This window comes from Lissotriton helveticus, chromosome 4_1 (assembly GCF_964261635.1).
Source record: "Lissotriton helveticus chromosome 4_1, aLisHel1.1, whole genome shotgun sequence".
Classification (NCBI taxonomy): Eukaryota; Metazoa; Chordata; class Amphibia; order Caudata; family Salamandridae; genus Lissotriton; species Lissotriton helveticus.
Window position 1 is genome coordinate 733,774,401 of NC_136063.1, and position 20,305 is coordinate 733,794,705.

Consider the following 20,305-nt stretch of genomic DNA (forward strand, 5'->3'; position numbering starts at 1 on the left):
GGCTTGAATCAAACCCTAAGAAGCTCTAATAGTCTATTGCTGCAACCACACAAATTTCAATAAGAAGAGAACTTATAACTGAGCCTTCTCTGGTGTTGCTCCATAAATTTAGAAGGCTCTTTCTCCCGAAACCAGATTTAACCCCTCGATTGCCACTTTCAAAAAAGAAGTCAAAGGGTTGCTCCTGAATAGTTACCAGCAATGATAGAACTGAAGCCACCCAAATTACCTTTGACTTCTGGCCTACACCATTATTTTTAACGTTCAAAGTTGCATTTCTTCTGCTTTATACCTTCTATTAACATGATTGTTCTTTCTCGTGTTACTGCTTACCTGACTACCTAAATGTTTAATTTACTACATTTTCCTGTTCATCTTGCATGCTTTGTGTGGAGCACTCTGACACCCTGACAGGCCGTGTTTGCGTTTTATAAAACCTTTCAAAAAAATAAATCACCGCTGTGATGGAGTAACCCATCCACCAAGTCCTAAATCAGGCCCTTATAGTTGTTTTCCTTTCTAGGATATTATGTATCATGCTCTTTCTGTCATTATGTTTGAAAATGCTGTGATTGTATAAAGAATGTTATGTTATGTTATACTGAATTTGTAGCGCGTCCTGGCGCAATGGAGAGCTGGGGTAGAGGGGAGAGTCAGATTAGTTGGACTTGCAGAAAAGATAAGTTGGAACTCAGGAATAAGTTGAAGAGCAGCGAGGAGCGCATTCCAAGCTTCCGCAGCTTTGACAGCCAGCGACTGGCCACCCAAACGCACTCTACGAAAGCGGGGAATAATCATCCAGCGGTGAGATGCCGAACGCAAGAGGCGATTTGGCACATAGAAAGTGAAATGCTTCCTCAGATAGGTGGGGCCCAGCCCATGAAGGGATCGGTGTGCCAGAGTGATAGCTTTGAACTGCACCCGCTGAGCCACCGGCAGCCAGTGCAGTTCCAGTAAGTTGGCGCGCGCTAGATCTCCTAGAGGCATTAAAGAAGAGCCTGGCTGCCGCGTTCTGAATGATTCAGGGCCTGTGCAGCAGATAGCCAGGAAGGTCAGTAAACAGAGCGTTGGCATAGTCCAGTCTGGACAAGATCAGGGCACAGGTAATCGTCTCTTTGGCTACTCTCGGGATAAAAGGGAACATTTTACTAAGTGTTTTAAGGGTATCAAACAGACTCCCGTCAGTTTCTTTATATGATCACTAAATCGAAGGTCCTCACTAAACCAGACCCCAGATTTTTTTGCAGGCCCGCCCTCAGACTGTGGCCTAGGGTGGATGGGAGGCCACAGGCGGTGTCTAAAATCTGCAGGGAACTGGCCAAAAAGGAGGATCTCCGATTTGTCCTCATTACAGTCTTGGGCCATCCAGTAAAAAACGGAGGTGAGGCACGTCTGGGCAGTGAGCGTATTCAGGTCCGTGATCCCCCAAGTAAAAAGCAGCTGTGCATCATCAGCATATGCCATTACTATTACCGTATCGAAGGCAGCAGAGAGGTCAAGTAGCACCAGGGCCACCCTGCCGCCCCCATCAAGACCCTCTCTGATCGCCTCAGAACATCCACCAGAGCAGTCTCAGTGCTGTAGGCAGCTCTGAAACCTGACTGAGTTGGGTGTAGTGCCCCAGATGTTTCCACGAACGACTCCAGTTGCCTGAAGACCACCTTCTCACAGACTTTGGCCAGTGCTGGAAGAAGTGAGATAGGCCGATAATTGGCCGGAAGCATAGGGTCCAGTGAGGGTTTTTTCAGGAGGGGTAGTAATTTAGCCCGCTTCCATTGGGCGGGTACATAGGCGGTCAGAAGGGAAGAATTAACCATGTCCACAACTGCTGGGCAGATTACCTTTACTACACCCGCTAGGACTCGTGCCGGGCAGGGGTCAGCAGGAGAACCAGACTTAAGAGACCCCAGGATGGCTAAAATATCTGTCTCAGTGGTGGGCCGAAATGAGGTGAACAGGGCGGAGGCCGCAGGCTGATTCGGGGAGGACCCTGAGGAAGGGGACACCCCAGATCCGGAGGGTGGGTCAATATTCTCCTGGATCTTGAGAATCTTGTCGGCAAAAAAGGTAGATAACTTCTCACACCATTCATATGATGCAGGTAGCGCACTTTGTTCCGCACAAGGGGATAGAAAGCTCCGGACAATAGCAAAGATCTCCTTGCGGTTATTCCTGGCCAGCGCATTCCTCCCGGCAAAATAGTTGCTATTAGCTGTTCTAATAGCCATGTAGTACTCCCTCTGTGCTGATTGTAAGGCAGCCTTAGCTGTCATGCAATAGTTTTGGCGCCTGCAGAGCTCCAACCTCTTGCACCCTCGTTTCAGGTCCCTGAGCTTGGGGGAATACCAAGGCTGTGAGGGAACAGTGCCGAGAGCAGCCCTTATTGGCTTTGGAGCTAGCCCTAACCCCCTGACTAATCCAATGGTCGAAATTGGCCACTGCCTCCTCCAAATCTGTGGCGGGGGCTGGGTGAGACTGGCGTAGAAACATTGAGAGTGCTGGGAGATTAATCTTTTTAGGTTGTGTTGAGAGGAAAGGGACAAGAGTTCTGCCAGACCTATCGTCTGACCAGGAGAACCTAATCAAGAAGTGGTCGGACCACGTTACTGGCTCCAGATCAGTGACTTGGATAGGGAAATTAGAACAGACCAAGTCAATAAGGTGGCCACCCTCATGATATGGAAGCGTCACGTATTGAGTCATCTGGGCGAGGCCTAGCGAATCCAAGAGAGCCCTTGACTCAGGAGCAGAAGGGGTATCCAGATAAATAGTAAAGTCTCCTAACAGGAGAAATTTGGGATAACGAAAAGCACGCGGGATGATAATGTCATCCAGGGCCTTAAGGAAAGCTCCAGGGGAGCCAGGCGGACGGTAGACCAACGTCCCGCCTAGAGTAAAATATGGGGAGATGGTAAGGGCAAAATCAAGAGTTTCCCCCTCCGGCCAGTCCCTGATAGCATCGCAAGTAAAAGACCACAATCCCTGAACACTACCGCTAGTCCCCCTCCTCTCCCAGCCACCCATTACTATTAAAAAACATTGTAATTTACATATAAGATTATGTAACTACTTTGATTATTTATACTTGAATGTATGTTTTTCTTAGATGTTTCCTACTTTTTTGCATCTTTTCCGATGGGGATGTTGTTATGGAGCAGCTTTTTTATTTTTGCTGGAAGAAAAAAAAGAGCATCCGTTTCATGTGCAATGTTTATCTTTGGTTGTTTGTAGAGGTTAAGCATTTTAGATTTTATTTTATTTGTCTATGGGGTGAGTTTGTATTTTATAATAATTTACATATACTTAAGTTTTTTATGTTTTTACTCGTTTGTGATCGGTGTTGTTTCTCAGCAGGTTAACATCTTCTCGAAGTTTTATTCTTTTTTAGTAAGTACATGTGAAAAGATTGAAGTTGAAGAGTGTTTAGATAATTATTTGTTATTTTACAATTGTGTTTAATAAAATGTTAGTTTTAGCTAACATATATGTTTTCATTTCTTTGCAAGGTAGTCGTCAAGATGTGTATTTTTCTTTTTTTCAGGGGCTGGTCAAAGAATTTGTCAGAGGTTCCTTGTCTTGCAATTTTTATTGTTTTTGCATTATTAGGTTGATCAAATTTGTGTGCCTTTTATATTGAGGACTTAATCGTTTGTGTGATGTTATTGGTTACATTTGTTTGCAGTTTGGATTTATTGGTTAGCTTAGTATTGGTTTGAATTTTTATTTTTATGCATTATGTCCATCTATGGTAAATGCTAATTTGTGTTTTTTTATAATGTTTAATATGTAGTTTGATATTTTTGAATAACATTTTATTTTTATAGATGTATTTTATTAATATTTATATTGTTGAATAAATGTGTGTAGGTTATGGTATTGGTTTCGCATGTATTGGTATGTATTTATTTATCTTTTGGTGATGTAATCTTTTTTGTTAAAACATGTGTATATATTGATTAATGTTCATTTAAATTATTTTTCAAACAATTAGTTGTTTTTATGTTTATTAATGAAGATGTAATTTTTTAGGTAATATTATTGTAGTCAATATGGTGTGAGGCAATATTTCTAACAAATCCTATGTTTATTTAGAGCTAATGATATTTTTGCTTCTGACATGTTTGTTTCCGAATATGAGTAAAAAGCGATATCATTAACCGTGTTCGATTTGAGTCGGTCAGGTGAAGTTATAAGACATTATTAACCGTGTTTGTGGTTTTGTTAGTTAAGTATAGGAAGGCGATATGTCTGTTAACAATATGTATTTTTCGTATATCGTTATTGTGTGCATTAGTATTATGTTAGTGATCCAGCTTGTCCCTGTAACCACAGAGGAGGTCAGGAAATGACACTTGGAATCCACTACTCCATCCTGAGCATAAGTGGGAGTAGGTCTTCCCCCTCAGGTCTTCACACGTGATACAGACATTAGGTATAGGCCTGATTTGTTCACATGTCCAGATGTGCACTGTTTAGCTGTTGGTGAGGTGCCACTTTTCTAGGATTCACAAGATATTGGGAGCATCCTGGAGTTTCCATTGGAACAAAGATTTACTTTTTATAAGATTTTAAAAAGTACTTTTCCTAAACAATTTAATACAAATCCAACTTCATCAATGAATTGGATTGTTAATTAATTCATTGCTGTAGCTCATCTGAAACAGGAGTTAGAAGAAATAATATTCTATATGAGCTATAGTCTTTCACATTGGACACCTACAATCCTTTAGAGTGAAAATAGCCTTTAGAAGCTAGTGAGTTTAGGTACGCGCTAACACAAAATGCTTGCATGAAACACTTGAATCTTAGCCTTCGAACTTTGTGGACTATAAAGACTACTTAGGGGGTGACCTATTTAATATTTTGAAGTACATTTCTTTCCTTTTAAAAGCGTTACTTTGACAAATGTGACTACAAGTTAAAAGGTTGCTGTAGTCAGGCTGCACAGTTAGACCTGAGGCCATTTTCTCTTTGTCAACCTACAGGACGGCACATGTGCTGCTTTTCACAGGTTACATTTTCTTGCAGCATAGTCTTACTGTGTTGTGTAGTTACTCCAATCAGTATGAACTGCATGTTTGCAGATGATTGAAACTTAAGATAGTGACAGACTGATTCCATGTACCCCACAGGATATGTTGCCTCTTGCACCAGCTAACTTGTAGTGCCACTGTTAGTCTCCCTAAACCTAAACAGGGAGTGAACAGTTAACTCCCCCTGCCCGGTCAGGTATAAATAAATCCCCTAGGGGCTTATTTATGAGAGCCCTGTGTCACTCTTGCAGTGGTAATTGTGCGACGCAGGGCAGTCATAAAGATGTATGAAGCCACGCAAAGCTACCCTGCGTGGTGTGGAAAAGTAAATTCTGCCATGTTCTGTGTCCCTACGCGTCCTCCATCATATGTTATCTGTGCATGATTAATATGCATATGTATTCCCCATGTTCGATTAATGACGCAATTACAGTTGTGTCCATCTCTAGTATGTCTATTTTCAGTTCTCGTGAATACTACGAATATCAGGCCTATGTAAAGTTACGTTGCCACGTTTCCCAGTGTGCACGTTATTTCATTATAAAGTCCCCGTTTCTAGGCCTCAAAAGGGCCCGGACACCAGATTCAGCTCCTGTCTCCTGAAGCCCTCGCTGAGGAGCGATACAGCCCCCACCTGTATCCCTGACCCTTCACTTACTTCCTGCCTCACAGTGCCCGGCTCAGCCTGGCTCTGCCTCTGAGTCTGCCAAGAGTATGTTATGATTCTAGTTATCAGTCCAGCCCTCCTTCTCTGCATTCCTAAAGCTACTGAACTGCATCAATAGTTTCCGTCATAGTCTAGCCTTTACGTCTCCATGTAAGAGAAATACTGTATTTAATGGTCATTTAATATTCTTCATCACGCACTACATGTAGAATAATGCATGCTCCAGTCTTAGAGTCTGTTCGCCTTTACCCCGATAACTTTTGGATTCTATCAACATGTTCTCTAAACATCAGATACTAGATACTGTTTAGGTACATGTCGCCCTGACTCTCCAGACTTCAGTCTCTGCTCCTAGCACAGAGTTCGTAGCCCCCAGCTTCTCCTAGTAATACGTCATTGCCAGCTTGCGCGCACCATCAGGTTAGAGGTCCCGGCTCCTTAGGTAGCCCCCTCCATGTTTCCGCCCCATTCATGACATATTCTGTTACGTTTGCATCACATGTCTATGTATACGCCCTGTTACACCTACTTTCACCCTTATCTTTCGCGACTGCTACGCGTCACACCCTTTGCTCCACCCACTGCTCCGCCTATCGTATGTATTGTAATGCAACTGTTTTAGTATATATGATCGTGCACTGTTATTAAATGTTACGCCGATTCCGATCCTGCCCCCGGCAGCGCTGCCATCCTATTCCTGTGCAGGTTGTCCTGTTCCTGTCCTTATGCTGTATTAAACCTGCAAAACTCCTACTACCTCGAATCTTGACTCTTATTTATTGAGCTATCTGTTATTCATTTATCCATTCAAAAATAGAGGTATTATTTATTTATTTACCACATAATGGCGCCCGAACAGGGACTTGCCCTTTCCCCACACGTCGGTGAAGCCACGCCGACCCCCTGACCCTCTGCAGTCGTGACGGAACTCTTCTGCGCACCGGCAGATATTTCTGCTTTTAAGTATCCCTCAGGCCCACGGAGGAGACGGAGGAGGCGGTCCAGCATCCAGACGAGACGGTGGAGGAACGCGGCGAGTCCCGACCAGAGCCCAAGCCGAGAGTCCAAGGTCCGAGGTATCCGGAGGCCCACCCGTAACAGAAGTCCGAAGTTCGTCCGTCCGGCGTCGAAGCAGTCCCGTCCAGTCTGAGGCCTTCCGTTCTTGCTGCCCGGTGAGTACCATTACTGGGGTAGTATCTAGACTGGGTCAATCTAATTGACTCTGGTCCGTGGGTTGGTGGTACACAGACCCACAAAACGAAGTGTCCACTTCGGTGGATGCGGGTCCTGACGTGTCTCTTTATGAGACCGGTGAGTTTCGTACTGTTTCAGCAGTGCATCTAGTTTCTGTTCCAGTCAGTTCTGTTCTCGAGAGAAAATTCATGTATTCTGTGTTCCGTATTCCAGGTATTCTGTGTTCCGTATTCCAGGTAGTATTCTGTTCGAACTGTTATTTTAAATGTTCTTCATGTACTTTAATGTCGTGGTATGAGTGTGAAGTAATTATCGTGTTTATTGTGTATTGTATTGTGTCCAGATTATAGTTCAGTCATGCCGCTCTTTTCAAAACTGCGTCAATTAAAAACTAGAAAAGGTCTGCTAGAAGCAGCAGTTCCTGTCCCGCCTAGGGACAGTCCAGGTCATTTTATGTATCAGAAGCATGGCATAAGCGCCATATTATATCTAGATTTATGGGTAGAGTATACCAAACAGTTAGAGGAAAAGTATAGATGGCCCGTATCAGGCACATGGGATGCCGAGTGCATCATGCGAGTAGAAGAAGCATTATGGAAAAAGAAAGCCAGACAGTCACAGAAAGATGCCATCGAGTTATGGCGCAAAGAATCTCATAAAAGAACCGAAAAAGAAATCAGAAAGTCTGAACTAAGTAGAGAATCCTTAGAACGAGCACAAGAAAAAGAATTAATCGAGATAGGTGAACGAGTTAAAACCGAACAGTCAGACAGACAGAGGAATGCCCTTATTAAGGGTATGTATCCTCTTCTTGCCGAGGGCTTGCCAAAAGCGACCCCGGAGGCATCCAGTAACTTTCCGCCACCACTAGTTCCGACCAAGCTACGTCACAAACCGACCGCAGCTGATATTTTCATTTCGTCCTATTTGGACGACACAGTCCCAGAATATGCAAATCCCGCTCCGCCAGTCCCTGTAAATCAGGCACTTCCCGCTCCTCCAGACACCGGAGTACCTGTTACGGTACCCCCGGTCCAGCCCACCATACAAGTCCAGCCTGCATTTCCATTTCCCACTCTGCCAGGACGAAGAGCATCAGTAGACGACTCTAGTTTAGGGGCCGCAGGAGGAGGTCCTCCTCAGACCCCGCCGCCACACAAACGTTTAACGTTAGCCGAATTACATGTACAAGCGTCACAGCGTACGCCCAGATATCAGTCTGTTGCAGAAATAAGAAAAGCCCTTAACGAATGTGGCTATGATCCCGTCCCAGGCGAGGATAATATGGTATTATATTCATTACGCGTGAGAAAGGTGACCGAGTATCTAGTCACCCTACCAGATATGAAAGAGGATCTAGACAGAATATATCGTTTCATCCGTACAGGGAATGATCCAGAAAGTATTAGTGACGTCATGTGCCAAAGAAAAGTTGAAGTCCAGCTCATGCTATTAAAGTTTCTGATTAATTGTTTAATACGAGAACAAGATTATCCGACCAAAGATCGAGCCGAAATGAAAGTCCTGACAAAGTGGAGTGATAATATAGCCGAGGGTAAGCATAAGACTATCGGTAGTATAGAGAGTATGTACAAGAAAATTCGTAAAGAAATAATAAGGTTACACGATCAACGTAAAGCAGCACAAGTAAGCGAGAAAGAAAATGACTCTTCTACAGAAGAGGTAGAGGACGAGAATCCCGACAGAATAGCGTATGTAGGAAAATCTAGATTTCCAGATCGCCATTTACGTCTAGAACACAAGCCAGTTTTTCACCATCCAGCACCAGAACAAGGTTCTCTAGAACAAGTATTTCAAGCTACCGATCACATTCTGAAATCACGAATCGGTTACAGTGAATTAAGTACCATGCATGAACAAGAACTAGTCCGATCAGCAGTCCGATGGACTACTGATTCTACCACTTTTCCAGACGAAATAGTGGCACAAATGTTTCTGAAATTGCCCCCAGCCGAGCAGCGACTGGCGGGTATGTATATGATTCAGCACCTCATTACATTGTATGAGGGTCAACATTCTGATCCAGGTCCGTTACATGATGTCCTGAACGAGTTACTCCAGTACAAATGGAAAGGTTTAGGTACCGATTTAATTAGTGTCATTCTAGAACAGCGCCACAAATATAGTATGTTTTTGAACCCGCATTTGTTCATGTCTCACCCCCAGAAAGTAAACCCTTTTACATAGACAGACAGAATCCGTTACGAGAAGTGCATCCAGTTAAGACAGAGGGTGGTGAGATGCAACGAGTGTTTGTTTACACCCCTATCACAAAGATGGAACTCTTAGAGATGAAAAAGTTAATTCCCTGTCATGATAAAGATCCAGCAGGGTTCCACCGAGAATTAAAAGACATGCTCCGTATGGGAGAATACACGTATCCAGATATTATTAAAATGTTAAAGGTCCTGTTGCCCGCAGGGGTATATGAGAAACTCAAAGAAAAAGAATGGGAGGTGGGAGAGAAAAAGATCGATTGGGCAGTTCTAGAAGCTGAAGATAAGATACGAGTACCAGGTACCGGTCTTGGAGATAAATGTAAAGAATTACCTGAACTATTAATACAAGTTTTGCCCAGACTATTAGCAACTAAAAAGGAAGACTGGGATGCAATCTCAGCCTGTAAACAGAAACAAGACGAAGACACTAGTGATTTTTATTCTAGATTTGAAAAATGTTTTATCATAAACAGTGGCCTCAAGACAAGTAGTGAGTCATACCCTCATCTTTTTGTTACTAAATTAGTCGAGAATTCAAGTCCACAAGTTAAGAATCGAGTTTTGAAAGTCGAAAGTACCTGGCAAGCTAATACCCCGTCCCAGATGTTATAGATGCTTCAATATCACCAGAATAGAATCAGAGAAGAGCAAGATCATGAGAGAAAACGTATGAAAGACACGAAAATGAAAGTACTAGTCGCACAATCTGTTCCACAAGACAGTCAGAAGAGGGGTCCGAATCAAGCCAGTCATCCTGCAGCTCCCGTTAAAGGGAACTGCAATTATTGTAAACAGCCAGGTCATTTTATAAACGAGTGTGCAGTTCTGAAACACAACATAGCTACCGGTAAGACTAAAGAAAGACCACGTCCGCCTAGACAAGAACAAGTTTCACAGACTTCTCAGCCACAGAATGCACAACAGACAGTTACTGTACCGCAGCCTATTGCTGCAACACAGCATGTTACACAGCAGATGTATCAGTATGCACAGTCCGAGTATCCAGAGTATCAGCCATATTCATGAAACAGCCTAGAGAGGGAGGTAGGCTTGCCTCTCATCGAGATACCTGTAGATCAAGAAGGTCCCTATGTTCATAGTCAAGTACTAGGGAAAGACAGAAAGTTTCTGATTGATACAGGGGCAAGTAGGACCACTATAAGTCACGCCGAAGTTCCAGGGGCTCCGCTCTCAGGCTCTAGAAATGTTTCCCTTGGATTTTCAGGAAAGCCTATCGTAAATGAAATATCAAAGCCAGTTACTCTAGAAGTAGGTCCATTGTCCCGCACTACTGATCTGTTACTTACTAAGTCATGTCCAGAAAATTTATTAGGCATTAAAACACTGAAAGAGTTAGGTGCAGTCATATGCTGTTCCCCAGAGGGAATACGATTGTTTCTTCGTGACTTCAAGGGTCACTATGTATTGCGAGATTTTGATCCGAGATTGTCCAATGTCCCGCAGCATCTATGGGCGCAAGGTCCAACTGATGTCGGTTATATGCAAATCACACCCCATCGTGTGACTCTCAAGCCAGGTGTAGTGTTACCACGAATCAGACAGTACAGATTGCCACCTGAGGCTGTAGCAGCCTTATCCAAAATTATTGACGAGCTCATGGCTCAAGGAGTAGTGGTAGAAACTGACTCCAATGTATGTAATTCTCCGATCATCCCAGTCATGAAACGTACTGATCCAAATGCACCCCCAGTATATCGATTAGTGATTGACCTCCGAGAACTTAATAAATGTATTATTCCCCAGTACCCAGTTGTCCCAGATATTTCTTCCCTATTGACAGCCATTGATTCCGAAGCCACATTTTTCACTGTCATAGACCTCAAGAACGCGTTTTTCAGTGTCCCCATTCATCCAGACAGCCAGTTTCTTTTCGGATTTTGTTTAAATGGAAGGAGCTATATGTTTACACGAGCTCCTCAAGGTTTCACAGAAAGTCCAAGTATTTACAGTCAAGCACTCAAGAGACAACTAGACAACATTCACATGCCAACTGACACTGCCCTGCTCCAGTATGTCGATGATCTACTGATCACAGCCCGTTCTGAACATGCTTGCGAGCGAGCATCCCTTACAGTCTTGTATTTCCTAGCCGAGATGGGGCACAAGGTGTCCCCTTCTAAGCTTCAATTCTGTGTCCAGCAAGTGGTCTACTTAGGACACTTACTGTCCAAGAGGGGTAGGCAGTTGACACCTGACCGTATCCAGTTAATAGCGAGTCTTCCTCAGCCCAAGACCCAGAAGGAGGTACGTGCTTTTATCGCCCTTACTTCTTATTGCAGACAATGGATTCCTCAGTATGCATTTCTAGCCAAGCCACTGATACAGTTAACGACACAGGAGGCAGCCGTATCGACTGTCCTCCCTTGGACATCTGAACATACACTTAGTTTCAATGAGTTAAAGAAAGCCCTATGCCAAGCTCCAGTTCTAGCTACACCGAACTACAGTAAGCCTTTTACACTTTTTGTCACAGAACGTGAAGGTACAGCATTATCTGTTCTCACACAAGATCAAGCAGGACAATACAAGCCTTGTGCTTATTTTTCGAGCACATTAGATCCTGTAGCCCAGGCTCTGCCTGCGTGCCTCAAGTCAGTTGCAGCCACAGCACTAGCTATCAGACAAAGTGATTCCATAGTCTTAGGACACTCCCTGACAGTACAAGTCCCACACTCCGTGGAAGTTCTTTTAAACCGAACACAAACTCAGCACTTGACAATTGCACGTTTAACAGGTTATGAATTGACACTGTTCCAGCCACACATCGAAATCAGACGCTGCAACGTTTTAAATCCTGCTACACTGTTACCATCAGTTACTTCGAATTCTGCCACACACGATTGTGTGGAAGTAGTTAACATCATGACCAAGCCAAGACAAGATCTGACAGATATTCCATTACCAGATCCCGACCTGACACTTTATGTGGATGGTTCATGCATGAGAACTAGTACAGGAGAACTAGTAGCTGCGTATGCAGTGACTACTGACACTGAAGTTATTGAAACACACCGTATTGACACCCTGTCTGCTCAAGCAGCAGAGCTAGTTGCTCTGACGCAAGCCTGCATACACGCTAAGAACCTGAAAGTTAATGTTTACACAGATTCACGTTATGCATTTGGAGTCGTACACGACTTTGGAGTGCTCTGGCAGGAGAGAGGTTTCATGACTTCTCATGGAACCAAGATTCAGCATGGTCTCCTTATTCAAGCTCTGTTAGATGCTATACATTTACCGACATCCATTGCTATCATGAAATGCAAAGCACATATGAAAGTTACTGACATTATTTCCCAGGGTAATGATCTGGCAGATCGCACAGCCAAGCTTACAGCACAGACACCAGACATTCCAGTTAATAAGACACCGACATACACTCCAGTTCTGACTACATGTATGACAGTTAAGGACCCTACTCAAGATGTCATAGATATCCAGTTACATGCTACTCCCGATGAAGTCAAGAAATGGTCCGAACACGGAGGGGTCCAGACAGATCAGGGATGGGTAACGAAGGGTAGAGCCACATGGTTTCTCCCCGACTCTATGGTTCAAGTCATTATCAATACCGCACATAGTCCAGCACATTTAGGAGAAAAAGCTATGTTAGACAGTATCCAGAATATTTGGTTCAACAAGCATTTACAAGCTGCAGCCAAGCAGAAAGTCCGTACCTGTATGATATGTTGTCAGTTTAATCCAGGTAAAAGTGTCCCGGTGGAACAAGGTGGATTCCAGCCCCCTGACCACCCTTTTGAAGTCCTCCAGATGGATTACATTCAGATGGAGCGATGTCGAGGTTTCAAGTATGTCCTTGTAGTTGTATGCGCTTTGTCCAGGTGGACAGAAGCATATCCAGTTCCAGATTACACAGCCGCGACTACTGCCAAGCAGTTGGTTCGTGAGTTCTTCCCCCGTTACGGACTCCCTAGAGTCGTGTATTCTGACAACGGCCAGCCATTCTCATCTGAACTCATGAAGCATGTTTCCCTGTTGTTAGGGTACCAGTGGAAGTTCCATTGTGTACGCCATCCTGAAGCAGCCGGTCTCGTAGAGAGACATAACCAGACCCTGAAAATCCGCATTGCAAAAGTTTGTCAAGAGAAAGGTGTGGACTGGCTAGTAGCTCTGCCAGTCGCTTTGTTCTATATGCGCATGGTCGCACATTCCAGATCAGGTCTGTCCCCGTATGAGGTCGTTTTCGGCCGCCCCCCTAACATGTGGGGTACACCTAGACCTCGAAGTATTACCGATGTTTCAAGTAATATGCTGACAGATTACCTAGCTTCCTTGATGTCTGCCCTCAACTCTTGTCGTTCACAGGTTGCCGCCGCATTTCCAGACAATACCGAGGTGGCACCGCATGAAATCGTTCCCGGATCCATGGTCCTAGTGCGAAATTTCGATCGCTCAAGTCCGCTGGAGCCTCGCTGGAAGGAGCCCCGACAGGTCCTCCTCGCCACCCGTACAGCCGTGAAGTTGGAGGGACGCAAAGGCTGGGTGCATCTATCGCACATCAAGAAGTTTTATGGATTGAAGCCAGTCTCAAAGAACATTTCCCAGGATTTAAGGGACTGCCAAAGTACCATTCTTAAGGACTGTCCCGCAAAAGACAATGTTACTGCACCCTCCCTGTTAGAGACAACTCCGCAAGAGGCGTATAAACTTAAGTTAAGGTCTAGTAAAATAAGTCAGCCAGTTTGATTGTCTAAGTCCTCCCCTAGGTGAAACGGTTAGACCGGTTTCTGACATGTATAAAATAGACCCCCATAGTGAGAGAGTTAGTCAAAACTCAATCCGATGTATCGTTTTTCTAAGTTTCATATTATTTCTCAGCATTATGATTTCCTGCACCAGTTATGCATTTCATCTGTATTTTCCAGTTTCTCATGTAAATAAGTCTTCTAATGTTACAGTAGAGCACACGTTTAGTGATCTGCCGCCTCATGAACTCTCTTACCGCCTCGCTATGCGTAACAATTCCTTTATCCGCATGTTACATTATTCACACCAGACCAGCAATGCCACTAATTGTTGGGTGTGTGGTCGACTCCCCCCTTTCCAGACACCGAAGGGAGTTCTGCCACTCTTTCCTTATCCATTTTCACATAATGGTTCGTGTGGAGCATGGTCCACGTTAACGTCATCCTCAACAGATATGTCTTTTCTTAACAGTACATGTTTCCCAGACAAGCAAGGTCTTCCCCACAGAACAGGGTTAGATCTAGAGAATGAAGTTTATAATTTAGGTAATTATTCTTCGAATTTCATGGTCCTGAATGTTCAGTCTGATACTACTCCAGACTTACCTGCTATTTCAGTACTACCAGTCAAAGGTGAATTATGTGTCCGAAATAATGGTTCCGTACATGTAGGACATAGTGATTGTACTACTATTGTCAAATATAGTGACAGTGGGAAATCTATTTTCAAAGCTTCACGTCATTCTTATTTTATTTGTGGCCAAACCGCATATGTTCGTCTGCCCCTCGATTGGGAGGGAACCTGTTACATTGCCTTCCTACTGCCACCAGTTTTCCTAGCCCCATCTGATTATCATAGAAATACACATCTAGTACACATTAGACATAGAAGGGAGATCGAGTCCCCAATTGTCGATTATACTGAAACTGCTCTAGAACAGTATACAGATTTCAATAGAGGTTTCTTCTTCTTTATAGGACCTATCCAGAATAGTAAGCTAATCCGTAGGTTAACAAGAACCCTTGAAGCAGTAGTAAATGAGACTGCCTCTGCTCTAGGTAACTTAACTGAAGAGCAATCTGCTATGAGATTTGTCGTTTTGCAAAATCGTCTCGTCCTTGACGTCATACTGGCCGATAGGGGCGGGGCCTGTAGAGTCATCGGATCTAGTTGCTGCATTTTCATTCCAAATAACGCGCCGTCTGTTTATTCAGCTATAACCAGACTCCATAAAATTGCCCATCTGTTACACCAAGATCCAGGCACCTGGACATGGTCCGGTTGGTTCTGGAATGTAATTTCCGCCTGGGGATGGAAAGTATTGTCATTTCTGGGTATTGCAGTAGCGATCATATTCAGCTGCTGCCTCTGTATACAATGTGGCCCTGCGATTTGCGGCATTTGTGCTACCTCTTGTATTCCTAGTCCCAAGCCCCGTTCTAAAACCCGTTCCAAGAAAATTCGAGACGAGCAAATGATACTGTATGAAATGATAGATGGTATCATGAATATTGATGTTTCCTGATGGAAACGTAGTGACAAGGAGGGAATGTGGAAAAGTAAATTCTGCCATGTTCTGTGTCCCTACGCGTCCTCCATCATATGTTATCTGTGCATGATTAATATGCATATGTATTCCCCATGTTCGATTAATGACGCAATTACAGTTGTGTCCATCTCTAGTATGTCTATTTCCAGTTCTCGTGAATACTACGAATATCAGGCCTATGTAAAGTTACGTTGCCACATTTCCCAGTGTGCACGTTATTTCATTATAAAGTCCCCGTTTCTAGGCCTCAAAAGGGCCCGGACACCAGATTCAGCTCCTGTCTCCTGAAGCCCTCGCTGAGGAGCGATACAGCCCCCACCTGTATCCCTGACCCTTCACTTACTTCCTGCCTCACAGTGCCCGGCTCAGCCTGGCTCTGCCTCTGAGTCTGCCAAGAGTATGTTATGATTCTAGTTATCAGTCCAGCCCTCCTTCTCTGCATTCCTAAAGCTACTGAACTGCATCAATAGTTTCCGTCATAGTCTAGCCTTTACGTCTCCATGTAAGAGAAATACTGTATTTAATGGTCATTTAATATTCTTCATCACGCACTACATGTAGAATAATGCATGCTCCAGTCTTAGAGTCTGTTCGCCTTTACCCCGATAACTTTTGGATTCTATCAACATGTTCTCTAAACATCAGATACTAGATACTGTTTAGGTACATGTCGCCCTGACTCTCCAGACTTCAGTCTCTGCTCCTAGCACAGAGTTCGTAGCCCCCAGCTTCTCCTAGTAATACGTCATTGCCAGCTTGCGCGCACCATCAGGTTAGAGGTCCCGGCTCCTTAGGTAGCCCCCTCCATGTTTCCGCCCCATTCATGACATATTCTGTTACGTTTGCATCACATGTCTATGTATACGCCCTGTTACACCTACTTTCACCCTTATCTTTCGCGACTGCTACGCGTCACACCCTTTGCTCCACCCACTGCTCCGCCTATCGTATGTATTGTAATGCAACTGTTTTAGTATATATGATCGTGCACTGTTATTAAATGTTACGCCGATTCCGATCCTGCCCCCGGCAGCGCTGCCATCCTATTCCTGTGCAGGTTGTCCTGTTCCTGTCCTTATGCTGTATTAAACCTGCAAAACTCCTACTACCTCGAATCTTGACTCTTATTTATTGAGCTATCTGTTATTCATTTATCCATTCAAAAATAGAGGTATTATTTATTTATTTACCACAGTGGCTTTGAGTGGCCTCATAATTCATGAGTAAGGACACAGTGTAAATCACTGCATCACCTTACTCTGTGCCGGGAGGTGTTCCATGGGCATTGCGGTGGCTTTTCCAACACAACACCTGTGGAATTTCACGCTACCCCATATTTACGAAGTGATATAAACCTGGGAAAGCATGAAATCCATCCGCCTCCCGAGGTGAGACCTAATGAGAAAAAATATGTTTATTTCTCCTTGTTTTTTCCTCTTTCCATTTGTGCTGCATTTTGTAGAGTACATCAAAAGCGGAAAATGCCTCATAGGTTTGCACAAAAACAATCCTGCCTGCAATGGAGGCACACTTGCACCATGGTACCTATGTTGGTGCTAGGCTGCCAAAACTGCACCAGCACAGGCAGAAAAGAGAGGAATACACTCTATTGCTTAAATATGGTGCATTCCTGCCCTTTCACCTTGGCATAGGGCAGCATAGAATGGTGCCTTGCTGTGCTGCCCTACACCAAAATGCCACAAATGAGGCCCTTATTCTTTACCCAACAGCAGGGGTTGCCAAAGCATGCTTATCTTGGTAAAGGCCATGGGACCAGATGAGCAAAGCTATTTAATGGTCAGAAAGTCTGCAATTCGCTAAATCACAGGTTTTTCAACCACTGAATGGCTTGTAGTAAACCTATTTGCTGATGAAGTAACAAGTTAGTGAATCACCAAATGGGTTTAGGAAATCATAAGGAATTACTATTTCGAAGGAACATGTTTAACAGTGCAAACAGTGATACCTTATGGCATGTGTTAGACCTGTCTGGTTTTTTTTTGCGTAGTCCCTCCAATTTATTATTTATTTTGTCCCCTTTTTGCCCCTCATACCTTGATCATTTTTGTCCACTAACTTTTTATAGGTGTTGGTAAAGGGGATAGGTGTTCTTTTTCCCCTCATAGTTTTTCACCTCAGGCCCAGAGGCCTGTTCTGACAGGAAAAGTGGGAACCACACAAAATGGTGGTTACCAACTGCCTTAACTGCCAAACCCAGAACTTGCCCATAGACCAGTATAGGGCGTTCCAGAACCTTCTGGTCCATTCTGGACCACTGAGGGGCAGCCTATATAAGGCGGAATGCGGGGCAGCCATTTTGTCTACCTGAGAGAGTCAGCTGGAGGACAGGCTATCTTGGAAGGTGGGGGGAGACTAGTGCGAGGGTTGATCTCCTGGACTGGGAAGCAGCCTAATTAATCCACTTCTCTACTCCTCCTTTGGGATCCTTGTCTTGTCCCCGCTGTGGATGTTCAAGGGAGACCCTGGGCGCCTGACTGACCCCTAGCTTCAAAATAGTAGGGTGTAAACAGGAGAAGGAGACTGTGGCGCTGTGGAGCGCAGTCCTTTGCCCAGTGGAAGGAACTCTGAAGGAATAATCCCCATCCCTTGACACCAGCCTCCCTTCAGTGTTGAGTGGAAAAAGGACTTTATAGGGCTAGGAAGTAGGAGCCGTTGAAGGAAGAGATCTAGCGCTGTTTCCTACCTTCTTGGGTGTGGAGGAAAGCTTGAGTCCTTGTGTCCTGGAGGGTCCTGGCCGGACGTGCAGTCGGCAGACCCCCCCCCACCTGTTTTCCTTGGGAACTGACAGGGGGTGAAGGGTGCCGGTTCCCCTGAGGCAGCGCCGCCTTGGCTGTGAGTGGGACCCCTGGGGCACTGATTGCGCACTGTGACAGCGCCTCCCCGGGATCCACTGAGCCTGAGAAGCCTTGCGAGGCTTCCCTTCATGAGCGGGACCCCGGGGGCGCCTTCCGCGCTTCTGACGCGTTGCCGCAGTGTCCCGGTAGTCTGGGGAAAGTGAAGGCGCCTTCGCGCATGTCCAGGCCGACTCGGTTATCCCCGGAAGGAGGGGCAAAGAAGTGAGCAGGCCCAGGAGTGTAGCGTCCTTCCTTGGAGCGGGAGCAGTGGGAGGCGGCATCGGCACGAGCGCTACCGCGCATGCCCGCCGGAGGAGTGTCTTCGCCGACCAGCGCTGAGGAGAGGCGCCGGAGGCTTCTTCAGCTTGCCGAGTGATCGGCTCGTTCCTCCTGCCCGAGCGCCACACTGAGGAGCTGGCCCGGGCAGGGAGGGAGAGATACGAGGCCCGGTAGGGGTCTGGGGGCATTGTGGTGTCTGCCTTTGTTGTTTCCTGCGCAAGTGCCTCATTGAGGAGTCGGCCCGAGCTGGGGAGCACTGAGGAGTCTTCTGAGGCGAGAGAGCCTCTTCAGCCTCGGTTCCTCGGGCCCCTCGCTTCTGTTATTCCCTCTCCTTCTGGCGCAGGACGATTACAGCATCAACTTAAATGCAAGTAAGGAGGTAAACACGTGGGGGAAGTGACTGCCACATGAGAAACTGGTGTCATAGCTTGATACTTTACCAGTGAGTAAACCGAGACTCTGTCCCCAGGAGTATAGGGTCTATGAGGAATCCCAGACAGGGCTTAATTAAATGCTGATTTAAGTGGTTATAACTAATTCCTCTTTAACAAGATAAGAAGGAGAACTGTGGAGTTATTCATGTAAAGGAAATTGTTTACCTGATCTAATATAATTGCTGATCTTGCCAATGTTTGAAGTAATGCTGTAATGAGAGATGCTGTAGAGTAAGCAGAGTACAGTAAATGCATGACTGAGCTATTGAAGTATAAGAGTCACCTGCCAGTTTTGGTTAAGAGATCTGACTAAATGTAATGAACTGTAAATGCGGATTGTTAATATGTTTTAGAACTTAACAGTGGAGTTAATGCTTCCATGACAAACTGACGTGCCTAAACTGTACATTTTGAAACCAAAGAGCAGAGGTATTATTTTTATAAACCAGTACATATTTTCATAACAAATTGGTGTAGTGTCCTTTTTAAGTGTTATTGCGTGGATTTACTGCTGGGTGGTTTGCAACCTCACACTTGTGCCTCTAGAATTGCATGTCTTACCCCTAGGCCAGGCTACCCTAGGTGACCTGACATCCCAGGTTCCAACAGCATGTATAAATGTTTTTGACCAAATGCTGGTAGCAAAAAAAAGTAATACTTTACCACCAATCCAAAATGGGTGGTAACCAATTATCAAATGGGAATGGGTCCTCATTGAGAATATTATAAATAAACATTTGAAAGTGCAGGCTGTAGTCCCATGTTAAACGTTTCATGTTGTTGTTGTTTTATTTTACATATCTCATTTCCTTTTAAGGAAAACAGGCTGCATTGCAAACAAAAATAAAGGTTTATTTAAAAGCAATCACAACCAGGTTGGTCTGCTGACTCTAGCTGGCCACCATCCCTTTGCTGCTTTCATTCCTAACAGGTCGCAAACTGCAACCTCCCTTATTAATATTCATGAGATAAGTCAATTTAACCAACTAGGAATCGTTAAATTTAAAATCAAACCTTCATACATTATGAGAAGTGATTTCCTAATTCTGACTTGGACAAAATCGCAATTTGGAAATGGCCATTCCCAATGTGAGTACATCTGGCCCTTAGTAGCAAATGTGAAGAGCCAAACTTGTAATGGCCACATTAATGTGCATCATAAACGGCTAACATATGTAACCTGAAGCTCACAAATAAATACCAGACACACATCTAGCAGCCTTTACTCCTAGTGCCCTTGATTATTCAGACACGTTAGAAAAAAAGTTGTGGTACCCGTGAAAAGGGAGGTAAAGTGGTCTGCCACAGATCCATCCACCATTACAC